The sequence below is a fragment of the Solea senegalensis genome, linkage group LG20 (assembly GCF_019176455.1).
Source record: "Solea senegalensis isolate Sse05_10M linkage group LG20, IFAPA_SoseM_1, whole genome shotgun sequence".
NCBI classification, from domain to species: Eukaryota; Metazoa; Chordata; class Actinopteri; order Pleuronectiformes; family Soleidae; genus Solea; species Solea senegalensis.
In genome coordinates, this window is record NC_058039.1 from 12,348,369 (window position 1) to 12,366,137 (window position 17,769).

At 41.2% G+C, this 17,769-nt stretch overlaps 1 protein-coding gene across 1 annotated transcript in view; it reads right to left on the minus strand.

Annotated features, from left to right (window-relative positions):
- Positions 1–17,769, minus strand: part of thrb (thyroid hormone receptor beta) — an 85,855-nt gene that overhangs the window by 50,874 nt on the left and 17,212 nt on the right. The gene's annotated exons all lie outside the window — the stretch shown is intronic.

The window sequence follows — 17,769 nt, forward strand, 5'->3', positions numbered from 1 at the left end:
CGAGAAACACGAATGGCTTCACAGCTATAACATCAAGGCAGCGATAGTACTATTTTAGACGTTCTGTTGCCGGAGGAAGAGGAAACGACTGTCTGACCGAGCGAGGGGGCAAACGTGTGAGTACACATCGGAGCGGCTCTTTTTTTGTTTGGCGAGAACTGAAAAACACAGAAGCAGGTATAACGGACTTGTGTTCGGCGGCTACGTTGAAAACAAATGTACAGTTTTTACAACAGAGAGGATGAAGAGGCAGACGATGAACGGATGGACGTTTACAGTGGTGTCGTAAAAAAAAAATGCACTCCAGACTGTAGGGGGAGCTCTGTCGAGAAAAAGGCGAAAACCAGACTTGTGTAGTTTAACTTTAAAACGATGGCGTGTGACTTTTAAATATAAACTAGGGCTGTGACGATTAACTAATCTAATCAGCCAATCATCAATAACCAAATCCATCAAACAAAGAAATCACTCAAACAAGACATTTCAGAACACACAGATCAATCTAACACAACACAAACAACTAATCAATTCACAGAGAAAATATTCGACAGATTAATCGATTTTGAGAATAATTAGCTTTACTTTGCGACTCGAGGAGGAAACACAACAGCAACTTGAAGAAGTTTCAGAAGTGGATTCTAATGCTCGGAAACCTCTGGAGATTCTGCAGTTTGATCGAAAAACTTGGTAGCAGAGAGGTGGGCGTGGTGTGGGATCACTGAGGCATAAAGGAGCCGGCAGAGCACTGGAGCTTCAAAGTAATAGCTCAGGTTTTCTAAGGTGTAGCTGTATGAGGTACTAGGACACAGTCAGTGCTGATTTCACCAAACACCAGTCTAACACAGCCAGAACAAACACAGTCTTAAGATATTGTGGACTTAAGCTGACACAGAGACTCAGGTGAGTCTTTTGTTAAGTGACAAAATCATTTTTTCCTTGTGTTTCTTTTGGCAGCCAAGTTAAAAAAAAAAAAAAAACCTGAACTATCACTTTACCAGTGCAAGCTCTGAGCTGGAATGTGGACCGGTGTGAGAAAAGGGCCGGATCAAATTGCCAGACTTGTGAGGTAGATGATATAATGGCTGATAATAAGCAGTGCTGCAGTTTGAATTTCAGCCGGGTGTTAAAACTGGCTCGTGTCTCCAACAGGTTAGAGGCTGATACAGCGTTCTATGTCTGTCAAACCAGAGCAAAGTGCCAGCTGAAAATAGCCAGACCACCACGAGGGACATGTAACATGTGAAAAGCTCTCATTTCTGCCACAGTGGATATCAAAATGCTTCAAAAACAGAAGATGCAGTAAAGGAGCGTTCAGTGTCCACTGATCTTTCCAAGCATCTTTTTACACGAGCATCTTCACTGAGGGAGCGCTGCCATTGCTGAGGCTCAAACTGTGTTCACGTGGGACTCATCGTCACCCTAGAAACCAAGACAAGTGAAAAAGCTTGCTGTGGCTATATCTGTCAAGGCTGAGCTGCGTGTGTCGAAACAACAACCATCACCTCCAAGACAGAGAAGACAGGAAATGACTTTGCGACATAAAGGAAACTCTGATTCCGAGTTCACAGTTGGGAATATTGTCAGGAGCAGAATCATGCGCATGAGGAGAGTTTGTTCTGGTACTAGAGTGCGTTGGATAAATATCCCATGTCCAAGTGGACTACCTTCATATTATTGTCAAGTTATTGGAATTCAAGAGTAGCATCACTGTCAGATCTTGAATAAACATGAACTGCTAAGTGACTTACAAGAGAGGAATAAGCTACATAGAGGAAGTCTTGGAAAGAATGCCACTCGATAGGAAAGGTGGACTGATGGAGGGTGAGAGTGCCAAAGGAGATGGGCTAGGGGTTAGGCTAAGTGCTAGGACAGTAGATGCTCCTGGAAGAGCTTGGTTTTCAAGAGCTTCTTGAATTGATAGACAGGGATGCTTGGTAGGTCAAACGACACATGAAAAGAGTCTGGATTGTCTTGTGCGGGGTGTTGGCATATAACTTTTTCATGGTCTAACCATCACTTCCACTGCAACAACTTATTAAGAAGTAATCTGTAAATGAAATAGTTTTATGCGTCAAACTTATGAGGGACCATCGTCCAAAGGACGAAAGAAGAAAATTAGCCTTTGGCTATAATCTTGTACATTTGCATATTTAATGTTCATTGATATACGCTGTCCAATAAACTTCAAACCTGAATGAATTCCTTGCAGCACTATTATGTTTTAATTTAACCTATATTTTAACCTGAAACAACACACTGAGATGAACAGTGCACATAGAGGTTAGGGCACGGATACAACCAATTCAATCCTAAAGCAATACAATGTAAATAAAAACAATATAATATGCATTGAAATCTACCTCAAATACACAAGAGGGAGCCATGCATTTAAAAGCCTTTTTGCCAATTAGGAATAAGTCCTGGGATGGAAGACAGTAACTGTCTGTACTGTTCTGTTGAACGTTGGCCCGAGGACACGATGGGAGCCGACTCAGGATGGACTAACGATTTACAAGTGTTTGGATCAAGTCAGAGCGTCCAAATTAATGCTCTTTTATTGTCAAAAAACCCCCCACTTGTGAGGTTGTCAGCTCTGAACCGAGCGCATTCTCACGATTGATAGAATGTGAAACTCGAGGACATTTGAAATACTTTCACATCACTACCAACAAACAGGAGCCGCCTTCTTAGAAAATACTCTCTGACTTCTTGAAAGAGGCTTTTCATCGGGTTTCCTTTGGGCTCTGGTTCAAGTTAGAATCAGACAAACAAATGTGATATTATATTTAAAGCCCATCCTTTTCTCTCTGTCCTCGTCCCTCTCGGAAATGACTACAACCCAGTGAAATTCTTCAGGCACAGACCTTGTGCTGGTGCTACAACTCTTACAGCGGTGACAGAAACACGCAGCTTTAAAGTGAGGAGCCTCCGTGTACAAAGAATTATCCAGTGTGGGGAATCTGGGCCATATCAGAACAAAGAATAAAAGAGTATGACAACAAAGACAAGACTTGGTTTTCTTTCATTTGGTCACTGTGGAACCTCAGCTTTTTAGTACCACATACTGGTTTGCCTTCCGTGTCCATGTTCCCTGAGTGCACTGTCTGTCTCTTTCATCTTTGAATCCCCACTGCTGACAATAATCATGCTGTAAATCTTCGTGAGGACCAAAAAATGTATAATTCATCAGGAAAATTAGGACATTTTTGCCAGTTCTTGCAACTTTAGAGGGCTTTTTTAAGGCAATTGGGTTTAAGCTGGGGGTTAGGTTATGGGTTAGACGGTGGGGTAGGAAGTCTCGGCCAGGGTCATACTTTCACTTCTCATTAGCACATAGACATTCATGGCCACAGCTCCATTCACCTGGGCTTAATTGTGTGTCTTACTATGGTTGTGTGGACAATGTGTGGTTTGAGAAACAAATCGGAAAAGCTTTATGTCAATACATGTTCTAAAGATGCGTTCACACCCAACATGAAGATATTTATGGTGTCATGTTGCTCATGTGATTGTGTATGCCGGTGCCCCAGTTACAAACAACCTGCTTTGTCTGTGTTTGCAGCAACAGCTTGAATCAAAAGACATTACCAGGAAGTCCGTCTTCCACGCGCGCTGTGAAATTGGAAGAACGTTGACACTGGACATGTACAATTAATCTACCAAATTATTTTCTCGATTAATTGAGTAGTTGTCTGATTCATAAGATGTCAGAAAATGTCAAATGGAGCAAAGAAAGCAGAAAATATCCACATTTAAGAAGCTGAAAAATCAGATCAGTATGACATTTGAAAACAATTGTGCTGCATTCAGGTGTGACAGCACCATAACAAAGATAGAAAAACATACACGTGTGTGAGTGGGTGCTGTGGTTTTCACTCTTTGTACAAAAATCCAATATTCTTTCGAACGTGGGGGAGAAAGTTCAAACTCGTGCCTTGAAACTTCTCACTGCCGCAACTATCTAGAAAATTCAAAAACTATGGACCTGCGATCTGTTCAGGGTGTGACTCCGACTTTACCCTATGTCAGCTGAGATTGGCACAGCACCCCCCGCGACCCTAGACGACGGATGGAAGGATGGACACCGGAATGCAGAGAAATAGAGCTTTGCTCCCATATACTAGTCATTACGGTCAGCTTCTCAGCACCGTGTTCCTAAACGGTTAAATTACTGCCAGATATCGAAAGTGATTGTAACGCAACTTGACTATTGGACAACGAAATAGCTGGATTTTTTGGAAAAAGTGACCCACTGCCAAACAAAAGGGCACCGAGTCCAATTTAAGCCAAATGCCAAAGAGGCCATTTTGTTGATTTTGTTATTCATCATCCCGGGGAAACATGAAATTGTTAGTTGTTGCTTATGAAAGGCCATGGTCAGGAATAATGGATGTGTTTTGGATGTGTAAAGGTAAGAAGCTTTTCACTGGTGACAAAAAACATGTATTTCTCTCCTCATTAAAGCCTTAACTTATTCTACACCCATTAGTGCTGGGTCAGATTTCTGCATTGATTAATTCACCATTTTCCCTTTACTCTCTGCCGGGCTCCCCGCTCACACTCACACTCACAGCATCAACATCAACATCAACTGGAGTCCATTAATTTCTGATAAAGTGCAGCTAAGTGGCTAAGGCAAGACAACTGATGTGTGGACATGCAGCAAAAGCTGACCCCGACCGGTCTTTTTGCACTAATCAGCTGTCAACAGCAGCACACATTTGCATTCCTCCCCGGCTGGTCAGCATTACCGATGTTTTCATCTTTTACATTTGCATTTGAAAAAAAAAAGAAAGAATCTGAATAAAAACACCAGGGAATCGAGCGAGACGCGGCCAAAACAATGAGGCAGAAAAACTGCTCCATTATTTGCAGACAAGATTAAGATTTCAACTGCGTCCTGCTACCTCCACTAATCTTGTAAAGGAAGACGGTGACATGAGGAAGGACAATGAATGAAAACAGATCCCACAAGTCGAGAAAAATCCATTTAAAACCAGGTCTGAATCCGGCTGGACACCACCCATAATCAGACGAGAGGACGCATGGTCACATTTCTCTGGTTCCTAAAGCAGATGGTCTATTCAGTGGTCGAAAGCGAAGCGTGTGAAAACACACGCACACGCACACACACATTGAGCAACGTTAACAGCGAGAGTGTGAACTGTAAACTGACAAAATCACAGAAGAATCTTGTGCAGTAAAAACCTTGACCTGGATCCAAAGTTTCAAATTACCATGTGAAATGATTTCAAAGCGGCCCGAATGTTTTCTCCCCGTCTACCACGAACACACACACACATCTGCCATCAAAAGACCCTGCTGCCCTTGTTTCCTTAACCTAAACGAACAGAAAAACCCACGAGGTTTGGAAGAACACGCCTGATTTTCCACACAGTTAAGGACTTGATCGATGGATGGATGGACAGCAGATTAAGTTGTCTTTGCTTAGCTTAATGGTGGCACATGAGGTGTAAATAAGATTAAAGGGGGATTAATGGCCTGTCAATACAAGAAAGAGTTTAGAAAAACCTGCAAAAGGTTTTGCATTGTATCGGCTTTTTCATCCACATGGAACCGACGCTTTGGGAGCACTAAATATCTCAAAATGCCACCCTTGCGTTTGAGCGAGTAGAATCTGTCTGAGTCGGCGAGTTGGTGAGTTCAGGCTGCGACGACTCGTCGATAAAACTAAACGGAAAACTACGGTGGCCTTCAAATACCAGAAAGGACGTAAAAGCGCTTTCACAACTCTCTCTCCTCCTTCTTCTTCTTCGTTGGTTTATGCCATCTTTCATTCTTCTGCTACAAGGTAGAGGTTTCAATCGATTACAGAATTGATTACATCATTTACAGATTCATTTTGCATCACAAATACATATATTTATCGATCAGTTTCAAAATAAGCACTTTTATTTTGAAATTCTGTGACATATCATCACAAATGTCATTATTGCTATAATAAATATGTTGTTTTTTCCCCACTTCATTGGTCTCTCCTGACCAGAGAAGACACTCTGTGTCCCCCAGGTCATTTGAGTGTGAGACCCCTGTTCTCAGGCAACGACTAACTACACAGTTTTTATTTTAAAGTGATGATGCACTTTTACAAACACACGTAATTCTAGTCTATGAAATTTCCACCCAAATCTTAAACAAGGGAGCATTAAAAAATCATCTATTTCCTGATATGCAGTCGTGATAAAACACCAGGGAAGACGTCAGAGCAGTTTTATCGTTCATAAATCACACAGAATGTAAAAGCGTGTGAGTCATGTCGCCGAGTTCAGATGAGCCTGAGTAATTCAGCCAGGAGTGTGACTTATGATGCAAACTGTGGCACTCTCTCCATGAGCCGAGTGTCACCGCTGCGTTTGCATCGGTGGAGCCACAACAACTAACTTCCTGCTGTTGTTGTGACACCTGCTCCTCGATCCTCACTGAGAACCCACGACCTCACATCTCCAGCAAACTCTTCTCACCACCACATGAACTGGATTCAATTTGTGCTTTCATGGAATTTATTATACGTTCATTAACCACATGCTTACGATGAAGCAAAACCCAGTCTCCACAATCATATGTCACTGTTGTACATTTCAGGAAACGATTGTTGCGATGTTTTAAAGCAGAACTATGCAGGATTTTTAGCCTAATTTAATAGCTTCAGTCATTGGGATGGTTCAATGTCTTGTTGCCCCCTACTGTGGTGTCGTAAACCTATATACTATATGTTGTACTCAAAACTCTAGGGGGAGCTCCGGAGAGGAACAAGTCACCAGAATGTCACTGTCACAAACCACTTTGCTGAATTTGATCAAAAAAATGTGTGTTTAAAAATAAGACGCTGTGGGCGTGTCCACACACGTAAACACACTGGTTTCTATGCTTTAGCGGGGAAGTGACGTTCAAATGCTTTGGCTGAATCTAAAGCCCAATCTATGCTTAATGCACTGCCACACACACACATACGGGTCTGCTAATGTCGCCGTTTGTCCGAATTTGCTCAAAGGAAACTGCAATGTTTCCCCAAGATCAGTTATATATGACGATAGTATATAGTATATATATATATATACATATATATATGTCTGCATATCAATGTGTTTTAACAGCTTGTGGCCGAAATGAGGAAATGAGGGTGATGATTACATTAACTGGTTATGAATGGGGTTAGCTTTGGGCACAGGGAGTAACCTGGTTAGGGCTGGAAAAAGAGGAAGATAATGATTTTTCCTAATTGCATCAACATCCTCTCCGTTTAAAAAAAAAAACAACCCAACACAATGCATTGCAACAAAGCAACACAGTGTAACGTCCTGATAATAACACAGTGTAATTTCCATAAAAACACAAAGTTGCAGGGTTGAATTCCTGATATAAACACAAAACGTTTACACCGACACCGACTCCTGTACATAATCTATAAATGTGACATTTCCCATTACTGTTTGCAGCAAAGTACACAGCAACTTTTCTCTGAAGGCTGCAAACTTTATTTTCACAACTCATTAATCAATTCTTTGTTTGGTTCCTAAAATACCAGGAAATTGTTGTTGTTTTTTCTTGATATTCTCAAAATGTCTTCTTTTGTCCACAAACTAAAATGATTTCTTTGAAGATAGAAAATACTAGAAAATGGACAGAAAATACTCAAGAAGCTGAAAAATCTGAAAACTTAATAAACCAATAATGAAACATTGCTGACAGTCAATTTAGGTGAATGATGAAACAACAGCACTTCAGTCTGTGCATTAAAACATGTCAGTGGTTTCACTGACAAGTGATCTTCATCTAATCTTTAGTCACGGCTTCCTGTGAAGCACCGTCTCAGCGCCGTGGGAAACAGAGGAGAATCAGACACAAAAACAAAATGGAGCAATCAGGCCAATGTGAGCGAGCGAGCGAGAGAGAGAGAGAGAGAGAGAGAGAGTCAGCTATTTTGGTGTTTTATAATTTCAGGAAGCAGAGTGACTCAGCAAAAGCAAGCGAGAGTGAATAAAAGGGAAATGACGGTGGGTTTTTACGAGGACAGAGACTGTGACGAAGGATGACAGACGGCTGGTGTGAAGTAGACAAGAAGGAGAAAGTGACTTAGGTGAATCACTGAACAGCACTAAACCTGATCCTCAGTCCAAAGGGTCCTTTAAAACACTGGGCTGATAAAACCTCCTGTGCTCTTTGGCAGCGGGACAGAGCAGAGGCCACGCAGCTCTGAGCGCCGCTGCCAAATAAAACCTTACATAACCGACCACAGGACTGAACTCAGGACTGAACTCAGGACTGAACCGGGACCGAACTCAGGACTGAACTCAGGACTGAACTCAGGACTGAACTTACTGAACTTTCTTCCTTTACTACCAACTTCAGGACAACTCAGGAGGAACTGGGACTAGGAACCTCGAACTGAACTCAGGACTGAACTCGAACTGGGACTTCGGGACTAACTTCAGGAACTGAGACTGAAACTGAACGGACTGAACTATCAGGACCGAACTGGGATCAGGACTGAAGTTGACCCGGGACCGGGACTGAAGGACTGAACGGAACTCAGGACTCCGAACACAGGACCAAACTCAGGACGAACCAGGACCGAACTCAGGACCGAACTCGGACTGAACCGGGACCGAACTCGGACTGAACCGGGACTGAACTCGGACTGAACCGGGACTGAACTCAGGACCGAACACAAGACGGAACACAGGAGCATACACAGTCCAGCTCCCCTTCCTTAAAAGATAAACAAACACCGGCCAACCGCACTGACACATGTACGAGTGCAGACAAACAGGTAAAGGATGATATAACTGCAAAAATTTATTTTTTATAAAGAAAACTAAACTAAAATGAAGCTTTAATCACCAGCGTCAAACTAAAAAATATTGGTTTGCATGAAATATTTACATCTTCTGATGGACGAGACTCTGCTCTTCTCTGAAGGAGCAAATGCAAACATATGTTTTTTTACCCTCGTCTTTTTGCTGCTAATTACCATCCTGGCAGTTCACAGATGTAAATTCTTAAAGTCATCTTAATCCAACAAAAACACTCATTTAAAGTCAATATTTCTTCTAACAGGACAGAATTTGTTAGCTTGTTGATTTTTTTGACCAGTGAATTTCTAGTTTCAAGGCACATCGCCGTCTCAAAGTGGCCCTAGATTTACAAGTTACATTGGTTAGACAGGTAGTTCTTAGTTCTCTCTTAAAACAAGAATGTATAGCTCAATTTAAGGATGTTCAGCTCGTTTCTTCTAGGGCCGTTTTTTGCAGTGTAGTTCTGTGGCTCTGTGAGCTACTGACTCGCAGATGACGGCACAAACGCTGGATTTGACACATTTGCAGACCTGAGAATGTGACAAAGTCAGCGTGTGTGCACACGTGCAATTTACAGCTGCACGGGAAACGTTCGTAACCCGAGCAACGTTCTGTGTGGAGAGAGCGGAGGATGAGAAGCTGTAACACTTCTAATGAAATGTAACAGCTGAATTCAATTAGCCACTCGGATCCAATCATGGAGGAAGTTCGTAACGGGGGAAAGTCGAATGTTCTCGCCCGTGCCGAGTCGAAAAACTGTGGGAAGGGTTTTACAAGCTCCAAATCCTTGTTCTGATCCGCCTTGGAACAAAAACATACTAATGATTTGGCTTTCCTAAGAGCCCAACAGTGCGGTTATAAAGCTTCGCTCTCTTCTTCGTCCGTTTAGGAGCTGACAGTCGGGAGCGGAGACAGATGAAGAACAGGAACTGAAAAAGTACAGGGGTGTAAACACAGGTCCTTGGCTGTGTTTGCACTTAGGATTAAGCCTCTTTAGCGCTCACTCACCAGGATGATTGCCCCTGATTTTTCACTTTCAAAAACCAACGACGAGTGTACGATGGAAAACTAAATGCTACCGATACTCTAAGTCTGTTTTAAATGTGTAAAAATGATGCTGGTTAGTCACACGAGTCAGGGATGTATGTGTGAAAGGAAAGGATCTCGATATTTGGTGTCGACGTATGGATCAGGGCATGTGACAAATCAGGACTTGACGACTTTCAGGTTATATCAAGATATTTTCACGTAAATATGACATAGAAATAGAGGTCGACTGATACAGGGTTATACTGAAGATGATTTAGAGACATCAGGGCAGCTGAGGAAGACAACTTTCTTTTGTTTAACTGTTTAAGGACAACAAATATTATAGTACCAGTACAGTATTTTCACTTAGGACTGCAACAATTATATGACAAATCAATTATTAACTTATTAATTGAGGATTTGCTTTTTTCATTTTTGTTTTGTTTTTTCAGCTTTTTAAATGTGAATATTTGATTTTACACATCACAAAAAAATCACTGATCAACATTTACTGACATTTTATGGACCAAACAGTTACTCCATTAATTGAGAAAATAATTGCTAGTTGCTAAACTAAATATTAAAAACACAAAACATGTAAGTTATCAAGTTTCTGAGAACAACAACGTGTCATTTGTAATAATAATGGCGGATAAATAAATAAATAACAACTGGCCAGTCCCTATTGCTGAAAAATATCATATACAACCTTATTATGTGGTAACAGGAAAACGTAAATCATAACTTGATATATTATCTCGTTATAACGCTGCATTTATAACGAGTGAAACAAAGAAGAAATGTGATCGTGTTTCTCTCATGGCAGCAAAAACAACAACCCACAGCAGCTCATGACAAACTGTGTCGTCTTCTTTTACCGCCTCAAAATTTCAGCCTCGTCAAAGTGAAAAACAAAACAAAACTTGGCAACAGCAGAGAAACAGCGTCCGACACTAAAGCCAAAGAAATACTTGTGGAACTGCTCAGTAATCTTTTATCCTGCTGGATCGTAGAAAAGGACCAGCGTTCACATTCAAAACCAAACACCAAATTGTAAAATGACACCAAGTGTGCAATTTTCTCCAGCAACATTTTGTGGTTCTCCAAATAACCGTCATGTTGTAACTTCTGCCTTTTTCCTTTTTAAAAAAAAAAAAGAAAAAGAAAGGAAAAGAAAGCTTTCAATTTCTCTGCTTTTCTTTCTGCTAGATTGTAATAAACAATCCTCCAGTCTACACTTCGATCAGGGAAACCTCGAGTTTCACTCATCGTCGCACAGGGAAGATTTGATTTTTGCCGTCATCGGGCAAAAATAGAACACACACAGAGTAAAGGATAAATACATATACAATAATTCAGTTATTTTAAGGTCAATTCAAAATCTTTGGCAATAAATTCCATATACCGTCATCATTTGAAATAATGGTAATATTATTATTTTTTTCTCCATAATGGACAGATTGATTGCAGTCGCATGTTTTTTGTTTTTGTTTGTTTTGGCGAGTGAGTGGAGATATCATCGATAATGAATCGAATACAAAATGAATCGTAAACTATTTTAATAATTGATGAATTGGTTGTGACTGCTTTTTCCTTTAAAGTAATTAAAGTTTTGTTTTTTTTGATTTTTCAGCTTCTTAAATGTGGATATTTTCTCGATTCTTTGCTCCATTAAACAAAGAACTCATTCAAACCGAATCATTTCTGTTTGTGGACATAAATGACAGATTCATCAGCGATGAAAAGAATCGTTAGCTGCAGCTCCGGGACAGAAACACACACGCACACACAAACACACACACAGCCCATGACTAAATCCCTAATGTCAGCACTGCAACAGTTTGTCTCCACGCCTGCTTGCGTCCCACGTTTGGGAGCCGCTCCTCACTTTACAACCTGCTGACAACTATGACAACCTCACTGTCAACACAAGGGCCAGTGTGACGTGTGGACCCAAACACAAAACAAATGTATACACGCCGCTCAATGGCGTGCCACAAATGTGCGGTCTGGACGGGAGTCTTGGAGCCGACTCCGCCGGCCCTCCTGCTGCTGGTCAGTGAGGACTCACTGCTCTTGTGAGGACCGCCGCGTGTCTCTTACCCCAATTCACCCCATCACTCCACCGAGCTGAGCAGCCAGCGGTGGAAAAGTGAGGATGAACACTTTTACAGCTCCTCTCCTTCCATCGCCATGAATAATTTAACGGCATCCAAGCCTGAGAGTGTTTTTCAACTTCCCCCGAAGCATGAAAACACAGCTCAGCTCCACGCCGACTGCCAGCAGCTTCATAAGCTCCTCATACCAAACATAAATCCATTCACCATCATAATAGGATCACATTAGGCCACACAAATAGAGGTTCTGCTGAAGGCACAGGTACTGCCGCTCTCATGACAAGCGCTCATCGCTGCAATGCTTTGTTTTCTTTTTGTTATTTTGAACAAGATTAGCGGTGAGTGAGTGTGTGTCTGTTACAGCTGTGAACACCGTCTACCCAATCATCAACAATATCTGAAATATCAACCAAATGCTAAATTCAATTAAACAGTTGGAGTGTTTTCTGGTAAAAAAAAAACAAGAAAATCTTTCAAAAAAAAAATCCCCATGTTTTTATTGTTATTTATTTGGCAAATAACAAACTGAATTCACCTTTTAAACCCAAATCGCTGAAATTAAAAACTGATCAACCATACATACCAATCATCCACTAAAACTAAGTAAATAAATATCATCTAACATCTTAACCCAGGAATAACAATGTGCTTTACTATTTTTACAAGGTCTTTTTTACTCAGTAGTTCATTAAAATGTCCTTTAATGTATTGATTATGGTCTGTTGTGTGTCTTTTTCACACTGTGGATCTGAACTATTGTGATACTTCTGCTTCCATGTGACTCCACGTTCCTTTCCCACCCACTGTCTTCTTCATTAGTCTTTTCCTGAAAAAGTACAGTTTTGTTTTGTTGTTTTTTTTGGTAGCCGGACGTTTGTTTCAGCAGCCGCTGCGTCACTTACATTTGCAGGAAACACCAAACCCTTATGTAAAAACACGCAGGCATTAAAATGTGCTTCTTTTTTTTTTGTGCCACATTTGAACACTTCCCCCGTTAAATCCACAACCTCTTATCTGAAAGTCAGGATTTCCTGCCAACGATTACAAGTTCACATGTTCCACTTTGAACCTGAGCTGAACAATAGTGGAAAAATGTAGCACTTAGCGTCTGGCTGACGGTGAGTCAGCGGACTTCTGTTTAATTCAATTATACCAAATAATACCCAAGCTGATTTTTCAGCTTCTAAAATGTGAATATTTTCTGCTTTCTTTTCATTTGACATGGACATTTGAGAATATCATTAGTTCCGAGCTTTGGGGAAACAGTGACGGACATGTTCACGCATTTTATGAACCAAACAAGTGCTCGTTTATGAAAATATTCGTTTTTGCCCGCAGGTCATTTGAGTTTGACACCGCTGTACAACGAGTCATGAAAGCAACAGTTCTATGTTGAACAGAAACATGATGAATATAAGTGTGTCCAGCTTTTCTTTCAAACCAATTAAGAGAGAAATAACAGAGGACGGAGAAAAAAAAAACTCTGCTGAAACTTCAAAGGATTCCCTCACAGACATACACGTGTGTGTAAAATGTTAAATTAAACATTTATAATGACTCACCTGTTGATGATGTGATGTCAAAGGTTGGTTTTCATGATCCAGGTACATGGAAGAGAAAAAGACATGGTGCAACATTAGTGAATCAGCCATGCGATCAGTTCATTCACTCAGTCACCGGGCAGCACAGTCTGCTCCTGTTCAAACGCTCCGACTTTCTGCTTTTCATCTTACACATGAAACAGCCGTGCACAGGAACACGGGTAAAAAATATAAAGGGTCAACGTGACAAAACAACAGCTTTGATGTAAAACAAGTTTATTGGCACAGAGCGGGAACTGTTGGAATAAACTGTAATAAAGAACTTTGAACTGTGATCGAGAGTGAGGAGGAGAACCAACGACTACTTTGATCTGCAGCTTCGACCTGTGGAGTACGGCCGATCAGAAATGATTACAAGAAGAACAACAAGGAGGAGGAGGAGGAGGAGTAGAAGAATGGACGAACTTCAAAACTGTGGAGGGCAGCATTACACCTCTGAAGCCCCGTTTCCACCGAGTGGAACGGTACCAAACGGACCCGTTCCATTTTTGGTTCCTCTTGGGGTACCAGAGTAAAATAGAACTAGTGGTATAACTGGGTACAACTACCAACGATCAGCTGACTGACTCTGCTGCTGCCTGTATAAATGACATTGTAGCTCTATGAACATGCCAACATGCCGTCTTTCTTTCCTTTCACCCCAACCTGTCGAGGCAGATGGCCGCGTATCTTTGAGTCTGGTTCTGTCAGAGATTTCCTCTTTTCTCTCTCTCTCCACTGACGCCTCGTGTTTGCTCATTGTTTGAAACATAATAATATTGTAAAGGTTTCTGTCTTACTATGTACAGAGCCTTGAGCCCCTAAAATTGAATTTAATTGCAATCAATGAGCGACCGGCGTTTCTTAAAGCCCCGCAGTCCATTCTCATACAAAGTGTTGACGTAGTCGTTGAGACAAACAAAAAAAGAGCTGCTGGACGTCCTCCATTGTTGTCTGTTGTGTCGCGTTCAATGTCGTCGCACTGGTACAAAGCAGCCAGTGGGCACAGCGCCAGCGACCACGCAAAGATACTGTTCAGTACAGTTGAAAGTCAACGCTTTACCATTCCAAACTATACCACACTGCACCAAATATGTACTCAATTATGAGGAGAAGAAAAAGCCTGTCTTTTATTTTGAAAAAAAAACAAAAAACACTAGCTCCAGCTTACCTTGGAGCTGCAGCACAGTTTGCCCTCCTCATTGAACCTTACATCTGTATGCGGCACAATAACTTCAGTGATCAGCAGCAGAGTTTTTCACTCCACAGGAGTTCATCTTAGAAAAATGTCACAGAACATTTTTCTTACAAAAAAAAATCAAAATAAAAGCCTGAGTAGTTTCAGGCTGTTTTATTAAAAATAAAACCCATTAAATTAGAACTCAAGCCAACATTTGACCTTTTTTTGAACCGAACATGAAAGGCCAAGTGGAATTTATTGAAAGAATCGAGAACATTCCAAAAAGTGGGAAACACTGGTTTAATTGACTGTTGTCAGTTTGAGTTCCCACCAGGTCAAGCAAGGTGAGCAAGGTACCCAAACCCCCAGGTGAGTCCTCGTTTTTTGGTGTAGAACCTGAACTCCTTCCACGTTCCACCCCCCCCCAACAAAGTTTGAACAAATATCTGAATTTTTCTGACCTTTCAGACCTGGAAACTATGTCCATTCTTATGTGTCGTACAGTCAGAACTTGGGTACTAGCAGACTGAGGACGTCCAAGGGACCAGTTGACAAATCTGAGGACACAGACTCCGAATCCAAGAGTGTGAATTACAAACCTCTGCACACACACACACACACATATTTTTAAACCCAGCATCAGAATCAAAGCTAGAAGCAAATACCACATCTGTGTGATCCATCTGCTCCCAATACATGTGAGCATCCACAGTAAACCAGAACACAAAGGCATTAATGGGATTTGATACATTCAGTGCATTATGCTTTGTCATGGCTTTCTTAGAACCACTTGCATTTGAACACGGAGCCAACCACATGCGAACGAACCTCGCTTCAAAGTGTCGAGCTATTTCGACACATTCTCAGAAAAGCTGTAAACTGGTGCTGCGGAGGTTTCTTTATTTACGTTTGGCAGTTCAGAAATGAAACCAAATCTGCTCCAGTCTAAGACGACGGTGAGAGCAGCTAAAGGTCCGTGACAGAAGCATTTTGTTTACTTCTCAGCAGCCACTTCCTCCAAATTATTAATTCATGTCTTTGAATCCTAATGAGACTGAGATGCTTGCTGAAACTCCTGCAGTGTAAACAGTGGAGTGTTTATTTTTTTTGTGTTACCACATAATGAACATCCTGTGCAAATCACAGTATGTATGAACTTAAAAGAACAACCACTCACTTAGAATACAGTGGACTTGCAGGGTTCCCCTTTTTGCTGCTCTTCAAACCTAATGAAGAAATATGTCAAATGCTTTTTCCTGCACATTCATACATGTATACGACAGATTCATTCTTGCCTATAACGCTCCACAGTCACATCACTCCGTTAAAATGCCGCTTTCAAGCTGTGAGCTTTAACTACAAACTTTAAATCGACCGATATAGATGAACATATCGCTGAAACGGACTCTTACACTGCCCCCTGGTGCTTTCCACGAGTATGAAAGCGGATGTGGATGTTGTATCAGACCTGTAGCTTTTAAACAATCCTGAGAACGCTTACACACCACAATAAAAGCGAGTCAAATTTAAGCTAGCATTGGAGTCAGCCTTCAGGGGAAACTTATGCTGTGGCACTGCTCGGATTGGAATGGTAAAGTCCCAGGTCAGGTTTGCGTTTCCACTTTTACTTGGTAGGCGAGGTGTGGGCTGCGCCCGATAGCCGCGTAGCTTGACGTCGTACCGGTGCGACCACAGCGAACATAACAGAGAAGAATGGAGGATACAGTAGAGGACAGCTCTTTGTTTCCTGCTCGGTTTGTGGTTCTTTGCCTCAACAAGACGTCAAACTTTGTATTTGTTAAGATGGGAGGGCAACTGGTCGTAGCGTCTTCGACCATGGCGTCCACTTTTATTGATTTGAAGTGACTGACCTTGGGATCTGGGTCAAAGTCAGTCTTTTTCATGTCATTTTCTTTTGTGAGACAGAGATCTTGGAATTTTCATTTCCCAGGCATCATGTTGTCATTTTGCTGAACTTTACTCGCACATTGTTCTACAAGAAATCTCACGTCAACATTTACCTAAATAACAAGTGATTTTTAAAAAAACTTACAAGGCCACTGACAATTTTTTGTGCCTGTGCAGTTCTGGAAGGATTTGGTAAATCTGGTTGGGTTTGGATGAAAGTCTCTACAGTGTGACTCCGCCCCCTGCGTCATTTAGAGTAATTATTTCCCGACATTTCTTATCAGCACGTCTAATTTCACATGCTCAGCGAGTAGAAGCTGTGCTAACATACAATGTGTGATTCGTTAAAACTTGGTTCTGGTGTTTCCACAGTTTGTGTGAAAGACCAGACTGAAACTAAATAAAAGCCCACCCTACAATGGCTGGAAAAATGCAGGCCCTGAATTGGGACACAGCTATTATTTTTGCAATAACCCGTCTCTGATTGGTTTTCCTCGCCTTCATTGAAAGAAAAACTCAGTATTCCAGTCACTCAATACTGAAATTACAACACAGCTGTTTTCTTTCAGCGACATTCAGTTACCTGGTGACAAAACCACTCAAGTGAGGAATTATTCTTTGGCTAAAGAAAAAAAAAAAAAAAAGGGCTTTGAGTCCAGGAGATGAATGTAGCTTACAGCTCAGGCACAGCATGTTTTTTATTGATATATTTCCCCTTTTTTCACCCTACATCTGATAGAATATAACCACAAAATGACACAAAAAATGGCTTGAACCTTTTAAGAATCAATCACTTTATATAGCACTTTTCATACATAGAAATGCAACATGAAGTGCTTTACATATACGAACAGTAATTATGCATCATACTAATTTATTTTGAATAAAAACATTGATACGTATGTAAAGCTTAAGGTTGAGTGCGTACGCAATCATTGGACAAACTTGTTTTTACAGTAGCCCACGATGGACAAACAAAACATCTTTTGAAGTTTGATGCTAGCGGGCGGCTACGTAGGTTCTCGAAAACACTTGGACGTGAAGGGAGGAGTGAGGAATGTTCAGCTGCAACGTCGCCCATAAGCGCCGCTTAATTTTAAATACTGTAAAAAAAAAAAAAGGGTGATAAATTTATCTCA